The sequence below is a fragment of the Danio rerio genome, chromosome 24, assembly GCF_052040795.2.
Source record: "Danio rerio strain M-AB ecotype USA chromosome 24, GRCz13ab, whole genome shotgun sequence".
In the NCBI taxonomy this organism is placed as follows: Eukaryota; Metazoa; Chordata; class Actinopteri; order Cypriniformes; family Danionidae; genus Danio; species Danio rerio.
This window is the reverse complement of record NC_141044.1, coordinates 9,517,136-9,536,123: the sequence shown is the minus strand read 5'-3', so window position 1 is coordinate 9,536,123 and position 18,988 is coordinate 9,517,136. Positions and strand designations below refer to the sequence as shown.

General features: G+C 34.0%; 1 protein-coding gene and 1 long non-coding RNA gene across 27 annotated transcripts in view; one reads left to right on the top strand and one right to left on the bottom strand.

The window, feature by feature from the left end:
- The window catches only part of dlgap1b (discs, large (Drosophila) homolog-associated protein 1b), a 253,870-nt gene that overhangs the window by 19,058 nt on the left and 215,824 nt on the right, over nucleotides 1-18,988 (bottom strand). The gene's annotated exons all lie outside the window — the stretch shown is intronic.
- Nucleotides 1-18,988, top strand: part of LOC141380822 (uncharacterized) — a 101,070-nt gene that overhangs the window by 35,657 nt on the left and 46,425 nt on the right. The gene's annotated exons all lie outside the window — the stretch shown is intronic.

Below are 18,988 nucleotides of genomic sequence, written 5' to 3'. Positions count from 1 at the left end.
AGGATCACGTGATTTGTTTCATGATTGGATAAATAATAAATAAATAAATAAATAATAAAATATTATGATTTGATAAATAAATATTATGATTGAATGAATAAATATAAATAGTTTTTTAATCGTTAATATACTTTTTTTTAATTAAATACAATTAAATAAGCACAATAATAATAGTTTTAATAATAAACTAAATGAGTAAAGTAGCTAAATGTGATGTATTTCATGATCGAATGAATAAAATAAATAAATAAATAAATATTGTAATAAATACATATGATTTAATAACTATTATATTTTATTGCATTTAATATAAAATGTGTTACTGTTATTAAGTACAGTTAAATAATAATAATAATAATAATAATAATAATAATAATAATAATAATAATAATAATAATAAACCAAGCAAAAAAAAGCAGCTGTTTGATGTTTCATGATTGGATAAATAAATAAATAAATAAATAAATAAATAAATAAATAAATAATTCTGATTTCATAAATTAATTAATTAAATAATATTATGATTGAATAAATACATAATTTGATTATATAAAATAGTTAATAAATAAATAAATAAATAATATTTTTAATAACATTTTTAATGCCTGAAAACCTTAACAATAAGTGTATTAGATTAGCATTGTTATGTCAGGCTCCAGTAGAGCACGTTTATAGTCGAGCACAGTGAAGTACAACAGGACTTTGGCATCACTGTCCTAAAATCATCCATCTATTTCTGCTCTCTCTGTTCTTCCTGCCTGTGTTACTTGGAATAGCACAGCTGCTGGAGAAGACTAAACAGTGTGTGTGTGTGTGTGTGTGTGTGTGTGTGTGTGTGTGTGTGTGTGTGTGTGTGTGTGTTCAGAGACTAAACAGTGGCAGTCCATTTTCTTACAGCTCCCTCATTTCCTGCTTTTGGCAGGAGCAGGTTAGCGCAGGCCCAGACATACACACACACAAACGCACATGAAGGGAGCGGATTAGATTGTCAGATCTCTCTTTTGCTTTATGACATCTGAGCGTGCGAGAGAGGGTGTGTGCCAAAGCGCGTCTGTTTTAGATTATAGCACTGTAAGCAGATCATGCGCCGTCTTTTAACAACACACAAGAAGGGATGTGGAACAGGTTTGTTACTGTTCCGTGTGTCTGAATCGGTGTAAACTGGGTCACAGAGCATGTGGAAAGTAGGCCAGATGCTCTCTTTAAGGCAAGACGCTGCAGGTGAACAGGGTAAAACATAATAGTATTAAAATGTATCAACATACTTCACAAGTTGATGGATTACATTAGGAAGTGTAAACAATTTCTGTATCGGTGGCTCAGTGTTTAGCACAGTCGCCTTACAGCAAGAAGGTCGCTGGTTCGAGTCCCGGCTGGGTCAGTTGGCATTTTGTTTGGAGTTTGCATGTTCTCCCTGTGTTGGCGTGGGTTTCCTACGGGTGCTCCAGTTTCCCCCACAGTCCAAAGACTTGTGCTATAAGGGGAATTGAATAAACTAAATTGGCTGGAGTGTATGTGTATGAATGAGTGTGTATGAATGTTTCCCAGTACTGGGTTGGAGCTTAGAAGGGCATCTGCTGTGTAAAAATATGCTGGATAAGTTGGTGGTGATGAATAAAGAGACTAAGCCGAAGAAAAAATGAATGAATGAATGAATGAGTGAATGAATGAAACAAGCAAATTAGGCATTCTTTGTTGAAATATGCACTAATTTGCATATATTCTATTTACAAAACTCAGAAGTCAGGTTACAAAATATATTTTTTTACATAGTTAACATGAAATCTTTTAACAGTAAAAATAAATATTTTTGTGACTATATAAAAATAAAAAATATATAATTTCTGAAAAAAAATTCATGTAATCTTTGTAAAAAATAAAATCGAGATTTTGTAACCTGACATATTTTACCTGACATATATATTTTGTGTGACTAATTGAACAAAATGGATGAATATGAACATATTCCTATAATAAAAAAAAAACTACTTAAAAATAAATAAAAATTGATATAAAAAAAACTCTGCCAACATTTCGGGATCAGTCATATTGTTTGTTTTTAAAACAATTAACAGGTTATGCTCGGAAGAAATCAGAAATACAATTAAAAATGCTGTAAAATTCTGAAATAATATTATAATTTGAAATAACTGTTTTCTGATGAAATTAAAATTAAAATGTTCTATTTGTGGATTGTTGAATTTTCATTCTTATAAATCGAGTCTTTAGTGTCACAGGATCTTTCAGAAATCATTCTAATATAATTATCAAATGTTTTTTTTTCCAAACATAACATTTACAGGACATTTTGATACACTTTTATATAAGAAATGTACCATTTTATAGACATGGTCAATAAAATTTGCTGCAGTTCAAACCGAGCATCAGAATGGGGATTTTGAACGCGGCATGGTTGATTTCAGAAACTGCTGATCTACTGAGAATTTTATACACAACCATCTCTAGGATTTACAGAGAATGGTCCGAAAAAAGAGAGAGTTCTGTGGCCACAAATGCCTTGTTGATGCCAGAGGTCAAAGGAGAATGGTCAGACTGGTTCAAGCTGATAGAAAGGCAACAGTAACACACATAACCACTCGTTACAACCGAGCAGTAGAGCATCTCTGAACGCACAACACAGCCAACCTTGAAGTGGTTGAACTGTCAGCTGTAGCTTATAAGAGCAAGAACCTGAGGCTACAGTTTCAGAACAAAAAACTCATACAAAGAATCACTCAAAAGTGTTTGTAGGTACGACCCTTTATATTAGGTAAAAAAAAAAAAAAAAAAGAACATAGAAAATCTTTAAACCTTCATGCATGTAAAAGATGTCTTTGCCTGTCGAGTCTTTTTAAACGCTGTGTATGCTTGTTCTCACCTGTGTGTGTGTGAGCCTGTGTCATGTGTCAAAACGTGTGTGTTCTCTGACCCACCCAGTTCTGCGGTTTATTTCTAAAGCCTTTCCTCTTGCTCTCTTCTGTGACAAAAGGCAAACCACAGGTCAAACAGCCCCAAACATTCACCCACCTGCACTGCTTTACACTACAGTCAGATGTGAATTTTCAAGCTAAAAACAATCTGTAGTTTAAAATATTACCTCATTATAACACTGTAATAGCATTAAGAATCTCATGGTCAAATATTTACGTTCTTCCTGTCTTTAACATAAAAAATTAAAAGCTGCAGTCTGTAAGGTTTTTTAAAAGACATTTTGTGGGGCAATTATTGAATTATTTTGAATAATTTTTTCAGTTTTCATTACCTTAGTGTGTGTTTGGTATTTTAATATTTAGTATCTATTATAATGGCTATAAATTTTTATTTTACTTAAAGATTTTGTATTTTTTTTTCTGTTTTTGTAAATGTTAATAGTTTTTAAAATGATAATATACAGTTGAAGTCAGAATTATTAGCCCTTCTTTGATTTTTTTTTTCTTTTTCTTTTCTTTCTTAAATATTTATCAAATTATGTTGAACAGGGGAGGAAATTTTCACAGTATGTCTGATAATATTTTTTCATCTGGACAAAGTCTTATTTGTTTTATTTCGGCTTGAAGAAAAGCAGTTTTTAGTTTTTTAAAAGCCATTTTAAGATTTAAATTATTAGCCCCTTCAAGCTATACATATATATATATATATATATATATATATATATATATATATATATATATATATATATATATATATATATATATATATATATATATATTTTTATTTTTTTATTTATTTTTTTTTTCTGATAGTCTACAGAACAAACCATCTTTATACAATAACTTGCCTATTTACCCTAACCTGCCTAGTTAACCTAATTAATCTAGTTAAGCCTTTAAATGTCACTTTAGGCTATATAGAAGTGCCTTGAGAAAATTTTCTAGTAAAATATTATTTACAGTCATCTAGACAAATATAAAATAAATCAGTTATTAGAGATTATAGAGTTATTAAAACTATTATGTTCAGAAATGCATTAAAAGAAATCTTCTCTACGTTAAACAGAAATTGGGGCAAAAATAAACAGAGGGGCTAATAATTCAGGAGGCTAATAATTCTTTAACTGTATGTATTTTTAGCTAAAAGTAATGTATTTCTTTTTAACTATAATTATCCATCAACATATTTTAAATAATGTTAATTTGTTGTCCAAAAATATTTTTTTTATGATTTAAAAAAAAAAAAAATGTATTTCATATTTGTGAGAAAAAAAAGGAATTTAAACAGTGTTCAAAGTAATGAAATATAAAACCAACTGCATTTTCAGTGCAATACAGTAGGGTTTTTATTTTCTGTAACATTCAGCTAAAAAAAGTCTGCTTGTAGAAACACACACGCACACACACAGATGCCCCATCCGCACAGAGACATGCCAGTAAGGTCAGCGGGTTGTCTGGACTGAAGAAACTGAAGAGGAAATCAGTTGCCAGAAAGCTGTCAAACTCTTTTTAGAGGCCGAAACGTCTCAAAAAATTGTGTTTTTATAACATGGCCCACCGCTGTATGATATATTCTCTAACACCAGATGTGTAGGACGCATCCCAAACGACTACATTTTCACCCACACGAAAAAGTCAAGGAATAAAAACAAGTCATGCCATGTTAGCTGCATTTACTGGCTACCTCACAGTTTCCACGGATACACTTTGATGTTTGGATCATGGAAGCGTCACACCTCCCAAACCACACACACACACTCTCTCTCAAGGCCATCGTGTTTATCCAGCAGTTGGGAAGTGGAGTGTGATAGAGAATTCCTGAACTCCAGCAGGCAGGAACGCAGAAAGAAAAACTCCCCAAAATGTTTTTGTCCAACTTTCTCTCAACAAAACGTTCTTAACATCTGTCTCTTGTCTAACACAGTCCGAGTGCTACCGCAAACAAATGTAGCAGCTAATTCTGGGGATGCATTTCAAATCAAATGAAGTGTACATCAAATCTGATGTTTTTTTTCACACTTTGATTCATTTAATGCTACATTTCAATTGGCCACACTGGTATGACAATGATAATAGAAAGGATATGATCTCATAACCTGATTAAGGGGCTGATCATAAAGAACGCGCATTTACGTTCCAAAAACGTAGTGCGCTTTTGTCGATAAGCAAGGACTGAATCATCTGCTTATTGTTGCTAGTTTGTTGCAATATTGGTATAATTTTAATATCTATTAATATTGTGAAATACAGCACTGAATAACTCAAAACGGCAACCACCACCAACCAAGTCTCCTCCATCTTCAAAAGTACAACACAAACACTGCTGTCACCTCAATGGAATCCCCGCCTCTGCCTGTATTTAATTGGATAATGAAAAAGATGTGACTGATGTAACACAAATTTTCCGCTCAGAGTTTTTTCAACTGCGAGTGCACAGCATGCAACAGCAAAAACGTGAGACGCAGCAGGTGGTTAAAACCATTGGTAAATCATTCAAATAGACAGCTCTCATCGCAAAAAGTGCATTCGGTGTGATCAGCGATTGTTGCTAGATCAGATGCGGTTGTGGCCGGAAGTTAACGGAATCTGTGCTACCCAAATAATAAGCCTTTAGAGCGGGTTTCTAAAGCCAGGTGGCACATTAGACCAGGGGCTCATCTCCTGATTCCAAAATGCATCACAAACTGCTTGAGAAACTGTTCTATTTTGATAATTGGTGATGAAAATAAATTATGTTTAATAAGATGTGCTTGTGTTTACTAACTGTTTATTCTGTTAAACATGAATGTTGAACTGTAGGCCTACGTAAGCTTAAAACAGCAAAAAAATATATATTTATTTATATATATATATATATATATATATATATATATATATATATATATATATATTTATAGATTTATTTATTTATATATAAATTGGTATTAGTATTTAACTAAACACCATTGTTAATAAAATATCGGTATGAAGGCTAAAGTTTTATTAAAATATGCCAGCTGAGCAACCGTCTTGGAAGGAATGCCAATAAGCTAGTTATTTCCAAACGAGGCCACGAATGTCACGTGCGCACTGTGGTTCATGTAAGTAGAACTGATCTGCTTTACACTTTGTATGAAATATACACATTTCTGTAATAATGGCAGAATAATTATCTCAGAAAAACACAGGGCACCCAAACCCTGCAGCACTTATTTTAATTATTTTCATGAATAAAAATTTGTATCGGAACTGCTGCAATGGTTTGTTCTCTTGTCATCCACTGAGAAAATGGTTGATGGTTGCCTAGTTACGAGAGACTCCAGGGGAGCGTGAGTACAGAGCGCATTGAAAATGGTGAAGGAATCCATGCGCTCACACTTTACATGCTTTTAGATGCAACATGTGAACTGGCTGTGGTTGGGTTGTGTCATCGCCACCTCAGGTCAGAAAAACAACACACACAGAAATGAATGTCGTGAATAGCAGCAGTGATGAGATTGTAAATAAAAAAGGATGTATGAATGTCACCAGATTGGCTTTTTGGTTTCTTTTCTTGTGCATCCAGCCATCTGAACGATTTTTTTTAGTATGGGGCTAATGTAGTCATCCAACTTCTCAATTTGTAATGTTGCAACATGTATTTGAATATTGATGGTTGGTTCTTTTACTTGAAAGCTCCGATCTGATTATCATAATTTGTGGTGTTGACAGAGTTTGATGTTTACTGTGTCATTATTATTATTACATGAGTTAACCTTAAAGTTTGCTTCGATTGTTCAGCATTCACTCTTTACCAATGCACTCACTTTAACATTTTATTTATTAAGTTTAAGAGTCTCTTTAACACTTCTGTTTATGTCCATATAAGATGACATTTTTTGTAGTTGTTTGTGACTATTAAAACTATTTGCCTTAGTGATGTTGGTAAATTAAAATAAAGCAGTTAAATAAATCTAATATTCCAAATAAAAATCCAAATATTCCAAAAAAAAAAAAAATACATAAATAAAAATAAATATTCCAAAATAGATAGTTAAAAAAATGCAACAATTATCAATCCTAAATGATATGAAACATTACATTAGTTATATATTATTAGTTCTATAATATATTAGTTATTATTATTATTATTATTATATTAGTTATGTATATATATATATATATATATATATATATATATATATATATATATATATATATATATATATATATATAGTCTTATTTATTATTCGTTATTGATGAAAAAAATAGGCTTTCATGAAAGCACTGAATGAAATATAATTTACCAACAGACAAACTATTCGCAATCGATTTAGTTGGCCTAAAATAGAAGGCTCAGAAATCAAGATTAATGGCGAGTTCAGACTGCATGATTTTAGCCCCGATTTTTGACTCGCCGACAGGTTTTAAGAAATCACTGACAAATGTCTGAAATCACAGGCATATCGGTGTTCGTGCACGTGGGTGACAATCACACAGTATGATCTATCAAAGACGCGATCTGAGAGAATTGTTGATGAGTCATCGATGCCTGTGAGATATTTGGTGTGCTAAATATCTGGAGCTGTCGGTGAAAGGAGTTTTGACTGAAAATAACATTGGCGATCGCCTACAGCCATTGAGAGAGCAGCATTCACTTTGTGTGTGTGTGTGTGTGTGTGTGTACCTGCAGGCCAGCGGGAGGTTGAGGAAGAATTTAAAAGCCTAATTTTGGTTTATTTGGACCCAAGAAATGAAGGAAAAACTAGTGGTGGTTTGAGAGGAGCACTCGTGTCTCGAACTTACCATCAATAATTTACAGTAGGAAATGTAATAAATGTCTTCATGGAACATGATCTTTACTTAATATTCTAATGATTTTTAGCATAAAAGAAAAATAGATAATTTTGACCAATACAATGTATTTTTTGCTATTGCCAAAAATATACTCTTGCAATATAAGACTAGTTCTACTTCAGGGTCATATTTGAGGGCACTCTATTGAAGACAATAACAGAAAATATTGGTTGTCCTAAATAGGTATTTAGAAAAATGCATTGGAAAATACAATTTGCAGAGAGAGGAATGGGAAATATGCAATGTTATAAGAAAATAGCTGAACTTAAGCTTTGCTTTTTTTAGAATTATGTTTCATGCGTGAGACACTGCAAAAGACATGTGATGGGAATGCTGTGGTCCATCAAGCACATTTACATAGAAGAAAAACAATGGAAAAACAGCACAGTGCAATGGAAAAAACTTGCAAAGAGCTTCTACTGTATGTCTGATACTGTAGTAAAGCCATTGATTTATACTTGGTGTACACTGATGTGGCTACTCTTAAACCAAAGTTCATCATTTTATATTGCAAGATACAAAAGGAGATGCATATCAAAAGCTAAATGCCAAATCACACCCTTCATAGAATTTAGTTGTACTCAACAGTACTCAACAATAAATCGGTAGAGAGAAGTAGCTATACTTCTGCTGAAATTCTGAAATGTGCATCCAGTGGTCACTTTATGATCCCTATGATGTCACAGGAGAGGATTTATGAATGCGAGGAAACACAAGAGAAGCAGGACAGTCATGTGATAATGACAACAAGGATCTGCTCAAGTACATCTGAACTCTATTCATACAACTCATATTCATGCTATATACAGTGGTCGTCAACATTTAAAGTGGATAAAAAAAAAGTTGGTCCTAAGGTAAGAATGGATGTTGTTCAATAGTTTTTGGACAACATTAATAAAAGGTTTTAATCCACTTCAAATGTTGGCTACTGTCGAACCTACTTAAACTTTGTGAGGTAAGTTCTAATTCAGCTGGAGTGATGGGGAAGCTACTCTGAAACTGTAGCTTGATAAGCTAAAAGCTACTCATCGTTTAGCTTATAAGCTACTGTCAAACTACAGTTCTAAAAATTAGTTAGCTACACTACAAGTTACCACCTAAAACTAGATATACATTGATGATGCCCTTACACATCATGTCCTATTAAGCTTTCCAGTTCTAGTTCTGAGGAAATAAATAAATAAATAAATAAATGTGTTTGTTAATTTTTTAATCGTCCCCTAATAAATGTCATGTTTAAAAGTCATTAATTGGTGCCGAGGAAATGAAACCTCTGTGCCGAATGTTTAGTTTATGCTGCTATAGACAAGAACATTAGTGATTTTATACGCAACACGTTTGATTACTAAATTTTAAACCTTGTTCTGGCTATTTCTGTATCTGAAACTTTGTGTTAGTGCAATCTCTATGTGAGTGACGAGTGTTTGTGTGCTTCGTTGCTGCGCATTTATTGAAACACTGCGTTATTTGAGAGATTTCAGTTTATTTTGTGACTTTTTTTTTTTTAAAGTAAAAAGGTGGATTTATTGCTTCTGTATTAGCAGCACATATATAATTATCATGTTTTTGACTGAATGTAAAGGCATTAAAATATATTTTTACTTCCACTAGCCATTCGGGCAGGTGGAGATGGATTTTAGTAGCCCAACTGGAAAAAGCAAAGCCCTGAGACATCAGATGGCCACAATCATAATCACAGATTATTTATTTAGGTGATTATGAAACTGAAGATAATTTCCGCAATAATATTTCTGCTACATCTGAAAGCATGTTGAAAAAAAAAATTTTAATAACTTTTTTTTTGATCCAAAACACACTTAATTACTGCAGTCGAGTGTTTGAAAAGAATCTTCTTTGAGATGATTCGGCAGTCCTGTGATTATTAGTCACATTGAATAAAAATAGGCATTTAATTTCCACAAGTGAGAGCACCCTGTATAGTTTCTGTGGTCATTTACTACTGATCACGCAACCATGCTTCTCTGACAAGATGTGCATGACACTCTTTTGATGAATCATGATTGTGTATTTACTTTCAAATGATCTCTCGGTCAAAGCCTTGTTTGTCAAACATTAACTCAAATCCGTTGTCACCAATATATTTTAGTAAAACTTTTTAGCGTGGTGTGCAACTATGTTGTGGTTAGAATCTTAGCCTATGAAGTATTGATTCTGAACATATGCCAAACCAGCGAGATAACACGAAGAGCCAACTATATCCTGCATTGTACCAAAAAATCACATCCGCTCTACACAGAACAGTAACTAGGTGATCACCTTAAGTCCACAACATGAGCATTACAACTTGAAAGCAATCAATATCTCTAGAGTACTCATGCTACCGCTACAAGTGGTCAAAAGTGGACGAGCAAAAAAAATCCTTCAACTTGTTAACACCAGCATTGTGTTGTTCACTTGTGGTCAGACTAATCAAAGCAAATCTAAATAGGAAGTGCAAAAGGGGAATTTCTGTTGACCTCTATAAACGCAATGTCTCCATTTTAATATAAATGCACATTTGTATTATATCTGCCTTCATATTTAAAGTTTATCTTTAGTAATCATATGTAAATAAATGTGTGTGAACTTGATATAGAACTTTCTTTAATCTCTAATGATTTTGCAAGTTTTCATAATAGATTTAAAAACTCGAAGACTTATTGCAAACATCCAAGGAAAGTGTATTCTATAGATGGGAAGCCACATAACCAAAAGCTGGTGACTCCTAAACTTTTAAAGCATGTGGGAGAAAATTAGTAATTACTAATGTTGGGTATAATAGTTACAAAGTTGCTGTACTTGCTGTAATTAGATTACTTTCTTGCAAAAAATTATATAATATAATATAATATAATATAATATAATATAATATAATATAATGTAATGTAATGTAATATAATATAATAAAATATAGGAGCAAAGCAGTGGCGCAGTAGGTAGTGCTGTCGCCTCACAACAAGAAGGTCGCTGGTTCGAGCCTCGGCTCAGTTGGCGTTTCTGTGTGGAGTTTGCTTGTTTGCATGTAGCAGTGCGATATGGCTGTATATCGGCACTGGTGGGAGGCGTGCGTTGACACAAGGCCGCAGGCCAAGTGCCTTAGTCCCCCCACCAGTGCCGATATACAGCCATATCGCACTGCTACGAGTGTGATATTGCGTTTATACAACAGTTTGACGGCATAATTGTGTATATAAAAACAAAATCAAACATGGAGAGTCTCAAAAAACCTTTTGTATGAGGAACTACTTTCTTCCGCGTTGGATTCAAATCATAAGCTGACAGTTAAACAGCTGAGCAAGCATCTTTTAAACTTTAGATCTGTAGTGTCTGCTTGTTGCTGGCTTTATGTGAGCGGAGTAATACACAAAGGGTAAAGAGGCTGTACGGGTGCTGATATTACTTAAATATATCACGGCTATCAGCCAATCAGATTCGAGAACCAGACAGAACTGTTGTATAAAATATAATATAATATGATATATTTTAATTTATGTTTTTTTTTTATTCTTTTTTAAATATAAGTTTTAATACTGTAAATAGTAAATAATTGCTTTTTTAAGTAACTTATACCAACCCTGGCGAAAAGTATGTATATGAAGAATGTATAAAATAGAGTCCTTTATAAGATTTTTTTTTTTTAATTTACACAAATTTTATACTAAGCCAGTATAAAAGTTCTTTAATCGGAGCTTCTTTTTTTGTAATTGGTTTTTAGGGGTTTTTCACCTTTATTGACAGGACAGTGGAGATTAACAGACAGGAAAGTATGGGGAGCAGAGAGAGGGGAAGGATTGGCAAAGGACCTAGAGCCGGGAATCGAACTCTGGTCGCGTAAGCACCTGGGTGCTACATATTGATGCACTAACCACTGGGCTATTGGCGCCCAGTTAGAAATCACTTGAGCATGAGTAAACAGTAAGCATATTTTTTTTTATATTTTTGTTGTGAACTTACCTTTTAAGTCAACTAGTTGAATGTAAAACATTATATATATATATATATATATATATATATATATATATATATATATATATATATATATATATATATATATATATATAAACAAGACCCCACTGTAACTCCAAGCATACTAAGTTTTCTAGCAATTACAAAATAGTCTGTGGGTTGAACATTAATTGGCTGCGTTCTTAGCCGATAAAGCATTTCTCATTTCAAAAGAGCCAAAGAATGAGCGAGAGGTTAAACAGGAGGAGGAGGAGAGAGGGACTCTGTGAATGACAAAAAAAAAAGAAAACCTTTTGGCCCCCGGCCTACAAACTCCTCTTTGTGAAGGGCTTCAAACGAGTGGCCGACAGAGGAGTGTGAATGGTGAATCTCCTGGCTAAAAAACATACTGCACCCCCGCCCGGGCCAGGCCTGTATCAAAGACGGCCCCTGCTCAACCCCCCTCCATCATCCATTCATCCCTTCATCTCGGCCCCTGCCTGGAGAAACTCCCCTTTTCAGCCTCATGCTTCATTAGGAAAGGGAGATTAAATGCACCTCTGGGCAAGTCCACGGCTGGACGCTTGTGTGCTAGAAGCGATAAAACTCATTCAAACAGGTTAGTTGGGCTCCCTCTAGTAGATGCCAAGGGAATTATCAGGGAAAAAAAAAAAAACATGTGAAAACAAAGAGCGGTGACGCTAGAGGAGGGGCTGTTTTTGTGCAGGACAGGGTGCAGAATGACAGTTCGGCCCAGCTGCCGTGTGTTTAGAAAGGGGCTGGTCACCATTCGTCCTTTGCTCTTTCTCTCTCCCTTTCCACAGCCAGCTGGAGTCCTTTGTGCAAGTGTAGCTGTGGAAACAGGGAGGAACATGAAATCTGTGGCCTTTCTATAAAACAGCATGTGCGTGTGTGTTTAAAAAAGGGAGAAATAAAAATAGACCACCAGGCCTGTTATTGCTATAAAATGTAAAAAAAAAAAAAGAAATCCTGAATTATTTATAAAGATATATCATAGTCCTAGGTGCAAACTGTAGATTATTCGAGTGGATGTGTTTACTAACAGTGCTCGTGACCTACTTTCGCTTGTCCTGAGTTCATACACATGGCCAGTTTCCCCTGAGCTGTCAATCAGTGACAAACACACCCATGCATGCTTACTAAACACACACACACACATCCATGCGCTGTCAGTTGACAGGTGACAAATGAAGTGTCATAATCGCAGTGCAGAGCAGGAATAAAATTATAGACCAGACGGGTTATGGTAGTTTATGTACCATAGTAAGTAAGTGTGAAAATAAACATTAAGTTAAATAGAATTACAACTATATTTTACAAAAATGTGCAGAGTAAAGATTGAACAAATATAACAGAATCGTAAAATAAAAAAATAAAAAATCAAACCATCATTAATTTAGGCCTAGGTGCAAAATGACAGGAATAAAACAATTAAACTAAACTAAATAACTAAACATTATATCAGAATATTATATTAGCATATATTAATCAGAATTATTAGCCTGCCTTTGATTTTAGTTTTTTCTTTTTTAAATATTCCCTAAATTATGTTTAACATGGCAAGGAAATGTCTGATAATGTTTTTACCTCTGGAGAAAGTCTTTTTTTTTTAATTCAGCTAGAATTAAAGCAGTTTTTAATTTTTTAAAACATTAAGATCAAAATTATTAGTCCCTTTTAGCAATTTTTTTTTAGATAGTCTACAGAACAAACCCACTTGCCTCAGTCAGAATTATTAGCCCCTTTGATTTATTTATTTTTTCTTTTTAAAATATTTCCCAAATGATGTTTAACAGAGTTTCCAGAGAACGGCGTAGGAAAAAAAGGATAAAATAAATTTTAAAAAAGTTAATAAATAGTCTTGCCCTAGATATTTTTCACTTAATTAAGTGACAAATTTAGATTACACAATGAAAACACTGACTGAATCATTTTTATGAACAAGCATAGGCTGTTTTTCCCATATTGTTTTTTTTTTTTCTTCCATCAAAAAAAAATAGCAGACTACCTCAAATCGATTATATTTAATTAATGCTATTAATGCTCTGGTATTAATAACTGGTATTCTTATATCACAAACCTGTTAACATTTTTAATAGAAGTCATTATTTTAAAGATTGAGTGTCTTGAGTGTCTAGTTTTACCTTATAGCTTATGTGCTTTCATTTCCTCTCTCTAACTCATAGTTCATGTGCACGCACTGCGTGTGATAAAAGACAATGACAAGGCTCATATGGCTGACTTTTTGTAAAGTATAGGCTACTATAGCATATAACAATTTCAAGCGCTGGTTTGGCATCAACTTGTCTGTGTCAAACTGTGACCAGCAATATTGTTCTTTCATTTTGCTCCTTTGACAAAATACGTCTGTAGGCACGTGTGGTTGCAAGTGTTAAGAAATATGTGTTGCACATTTATCCAGCCACACTTTACAAAAATAAAACTAATATTCTTTGATCGTTTAACTGATATCATTAATTGGGGTGACACAATGGCACAGTGGGTAGCACTGTCACCTCACAGCAAGAAGGTCGCTGGTTCAAACCCTGGCTGGGTCAGTTGGCATTTCTGTGTGGAGTTTGCATGTTCTCCTCGTGTTCGCATGGGTTTGCTCCGGGTGCTCTTGTTTCCCCTATAGTCTAAAGACGTGTGCTATAGGTGAATTGGGTAAGCCACTGCATAAAAAATACGCTAGATGAGTTGGTGGTTCATTTCGTTGTGGCAACCCCAGATTATTAAAGGGACTAAGCCAAAAAGAAAATGATACCATTAATCGGTTAAAAATGTACCCTTTCAGTTAACGGTGAATTGGTTATTATGAGCATCATATATATATATATATATATATATATATATGCAATATAAACAAAACAATACAAAACAAACACAAAACAAATTTATTTTCCCACTAAATGTGAAAGTAATGAGGTCTAAAATTGTAACTACACTCTTCAAAGTTAGGAGTCTGTATCTGCAGGGGAGCAAGATCTTAACTGAGGTGATGAATATCTGGTCTGTAAAGACAAACGTGCCCTGGAGGAGGATGAATGAGGAGGAGAGCGAGAGAGAGAGAGAGACGCAGTAAAAGAGGATGAGATTAGTCTTAGCGGCCCATTTGCTTTAGTTCCTGTAAGAGCATTCCTGACACCAGTCAAAGTGAGAACACACACACACACACAAACACACACACACACACACACACACACACACAAATGCACTTATAGAAGGACACACACACGTTGGTGGTGGTTTTATAAGGACTCTATAGGCGTAATGTATTTTATACTGTAAAAAACACTTATTATATGGCCCTACCCCAACCCTTACAGGAGACCTGAACCAAACGTTAAATGTCTTAAGACACCATTAAGTATGCTTTTAAGGGTTTTGAATTACAAGTACACATAAACCACCTCAATATTGTAATACCTATACCATGTTATTATAATGTCCTTGTAAACCAACCAAACCAGTAAACAAACTAAAACAAACCCATGCTGAATTAGCATATACACAGTTTATTCAAAACAAAATGAAAGTGTTTTAAAATGTGTATAGCACACATGACTTAAACACACATGCTATCATGACAGCATTTATAGTAGTTACTAGTTGCACTAAGATACGAATGTAAGAAACTTATAAGATTTTTTATATTAAAGATATGACTCTAACTATAAACTCCTGCTGTACACCCACTATTATTAAAACTATTCCATTCTGTGACTTTAGTGACATCATTTTTCTTTCTAAATGTCGGCTGTAGTTCCAGGTTTGTGCACACATTGTTTTGAACTATGCTGTAAAGTGTGTTGTGCTGTGATCCAGATTTTTTTCTTTTCTTTCATTATTTCAGTTGACATATGTAGCTGTCATAATGTCATGTTGCAGTGTGCACCACATGGGGCATGTAAACACAATTAACTTTCATTCTTCTGGGGAAAATAATGGAAAAAGTAAACACACTTTGGAAATGAATTTTGAAATGACATGTGGATTTACAATTTTGTTGACTTTACTTAAAGTAAATGTGTTACCTTACTATTCTTAAGTACATCCACTACACTGAAAAAAATGTCTGCAAAATTGTTGCAAACTATGTTGAATTTAAACAAGCAAATTACATTTAGTAATGTTCAACCTCATGTGTTTGGTTAAATTCAGCCCGAATAAATTGTTTGCAACCACTTAACTAAGAAAAAAGTAAATCCAAGGAATCATCTTTAAATCATTTTTTTTCAGTGCATAAACATCAAATTAAGTCAAGTCACCTTAACAGTTTCAAATTACAACGGGTTTACTTGTTTTCAATATGAAAAAATAGAAGTAAAAACCTTTTAAGAATATCATGTTTTGATAGAAATTACTGCGTAACGTTGCAGAAGATTCTTATCAGACGCTGTTATATTCACTGTGTCAAGCGGATCATTTATATACAGTACAGAATAAACAGATAGGCCAGTCAGAACGAATATTTCTTATTGTGCGATATATTGTCTAAGACATTATTGTGATGTGATCATTTTTTTATGTTTGTTGGGTTTTGTTCAAACTACAGAACAAAATACATAAAAACATAAAATAAAAAAATAAAAACTTTAATTAAATTAACACTGCACAAGCTATAAAATAGATATACAAAAAATCAACTTAGATGGGTCACTTTAGACCCATGTAGTTCAGCAAAGGGTTAAAAAAATAAAGCATTAGTAAAAAATAAATCATCAGGACTCCAACAAAAGGTTAGAAAATGTGAAAATAATTTTATAAGTTAATTTAAATTCAAAAAATAACTGTGCATAACTAAAAAAATACTAAATAATAACAATGTTCAATACATATTTTTAAGGTCGCTGGTTCGATCCTCGGCTCAGTTGGCGTTTCTGTGTGGAGTTTGCATATTCTCCCTGCGTTCGTAGTTGTTGTCTGTAGTGTATGAGTGTGTGTGTGTGAATGTGTGTGTGGATGTTTCCCAGAGATGAGTTGCTGCTGGAAGGGCATCTGCTGCGTGAAAGAAAACTTGCTGGATCAGTTGGCGGTTCATTCCGCTGTGGAGACCCACCCCGATTAATAAAAGGACTAAGAGGACAAGATAATGAATGAATGAATATATTGCGCCATCAATTTATTAAAGTCATATCCATGTATTCCACGATAAGCCGATATATACAGTCCTAAATACCACATAATGTTGTCCCACCACTATATAAAAAACAGGATGATTTTAAATAGCTAAATATCACATCCTGTAGTTGCCCTACAACTATATAATAAATAACAATTTAAGAAATCCCTGCGCCAGAAGTAAACAGAAAAAATGTCTGTGTGGTTCAGCTTGAAAACTAAATTAAATATTGATGCACAATAAACCCTGACAGGACAATCTGACAGGTAGGATTCAATGTCAGGAAACCGGAAACACTTCACTCTATTCCAAAGCAAAATGCTGAAATTGTGTATCTGGAACTGGAGAAATCATCACCCAATGCAATCTTTAAGTTTGATTCATGAAGTTCTGGGTTTAATTTATATATAAATACACAATAAAACCACGAGACATATTTAATTTAATTTAATTTAAGAGAAGTCTAAAATTATACACACACCTGATTCACTAATGACCTTGCTTCAAAGCTCAGTTCTGCCCTCACACTCCCTGCTATTGAACGAGTGTCTACATACCTGTCTGATTACACTTCTGCTGAGACGGGTCACCGCGCGCGCATGTGTGTCTGTGTGTGTTTGTTTAAGGATAGATGCATCCTGCATTGCTCTATTCCAGGAATGAAACTCATCTAACAGGATGACATACATACACATGCAGTCATGTTTATCTGTGTGAGATCACTACACAAAGCTGATGCAATTAGTAAGCCCGAATCTAAAGTTATATAAATCTTTCTGTGATTTTGGTGTGATAATCATTATTAGATATATTTATGCATTTTTTTTGAGTGTTTATGTAAAAAAAAAAATTTAATAATTGTTAAAATAATATATACATTCATTCATTCATTCATTCATTTTCTTTTTTGCTTAGTCCCTTTATTAATCCAAGGTCGCCACAGCGGAATGACCCACCAACTTATCCAGCATATGTATGACGCAGCGGTTGCCCTTCCAGCTGCAACCCATCTCTGGGAAACACCCATACACACTCATTCACACACATACACTACGGACAATTTAGCCAACCCAATTCACCTGCACCACATGTTTTTGGACTGTGGGGGAAACTGGAGCACCCAGAGGAAACCCACGCGAACGCATGGAGAACATGCAAACTCCACACAGAAACGCCAACTGACCCAGCCGAGGCTCGAACCATCGACCTTCTTGCTGCGAGTTGACAGCACTACCTACTGCACCACTGTGTTGCCATAATATATACAATGAGCATATACTAATATCACATGTATTTTATAAAAATATTATAATATTAAGAATTCCTTTTCAAAGATCTCCCAAATGCTGTTTAACAAAGAGAAGATTTTCAAACATAATAGTTGAATAACTAATTTTAATACTGATTCTTTTGTCTTTAGCAGGATCACATATTTTAGTTATTATGCAAGATACTAGTATTCAACTTAAAGTACAATTTTAAGATACCCAGGCTTATTCTGAAAACGTACCGTTAAATACTATTCTGGTGAGCGCCAAATATGTCCCAGGAGCTTTTGTGCAGTTTTTGTTTTCGCAAATCCACCAGAGGCCGCTGTGTACACTTTTTGAGATTTCTATTTTCCTCTCACGAGTGCCATTTGCACCTTCTCACGCAATTTCACCAGAGGCTGACCCATCCCCCTCCTTCCCTAAACCCAACCAATAGTGTTTTCAAAAGTACAGATTGACCCGCCCACCCACTTCCCTAAACCCAACCAACAGTTTTAAAAAGCAATCCAACATGTACAAGGTGATAAGTGATATTATTGTAATTTTAAAACTTGATTATGCAGAATAATTATCAAATTTAACCAAACCAACAGTTTTAAAAAGCAATCCAGAAAAAGAAAAAACCTTTGCTGATTTTTACCAAGTTTTCAGATTTTACCACATAATCACTGTTATTTACTGGTCTATTTTATTTTTTGGCTTAAGTTTTTGTCTTATTTTTTGAATTTTTTTTTGCCTAACTCAAATCCATTGTCATGGTCAACTCCTTTCTGCATCTCAAGTCCACCGACGTACATGGCGAACTAACTGGACAAACTGGTAACAGCAGGAAAGCAGTCTATACAGAGGTAAATGTGAAAGGAAACCCATCATACCGCCCC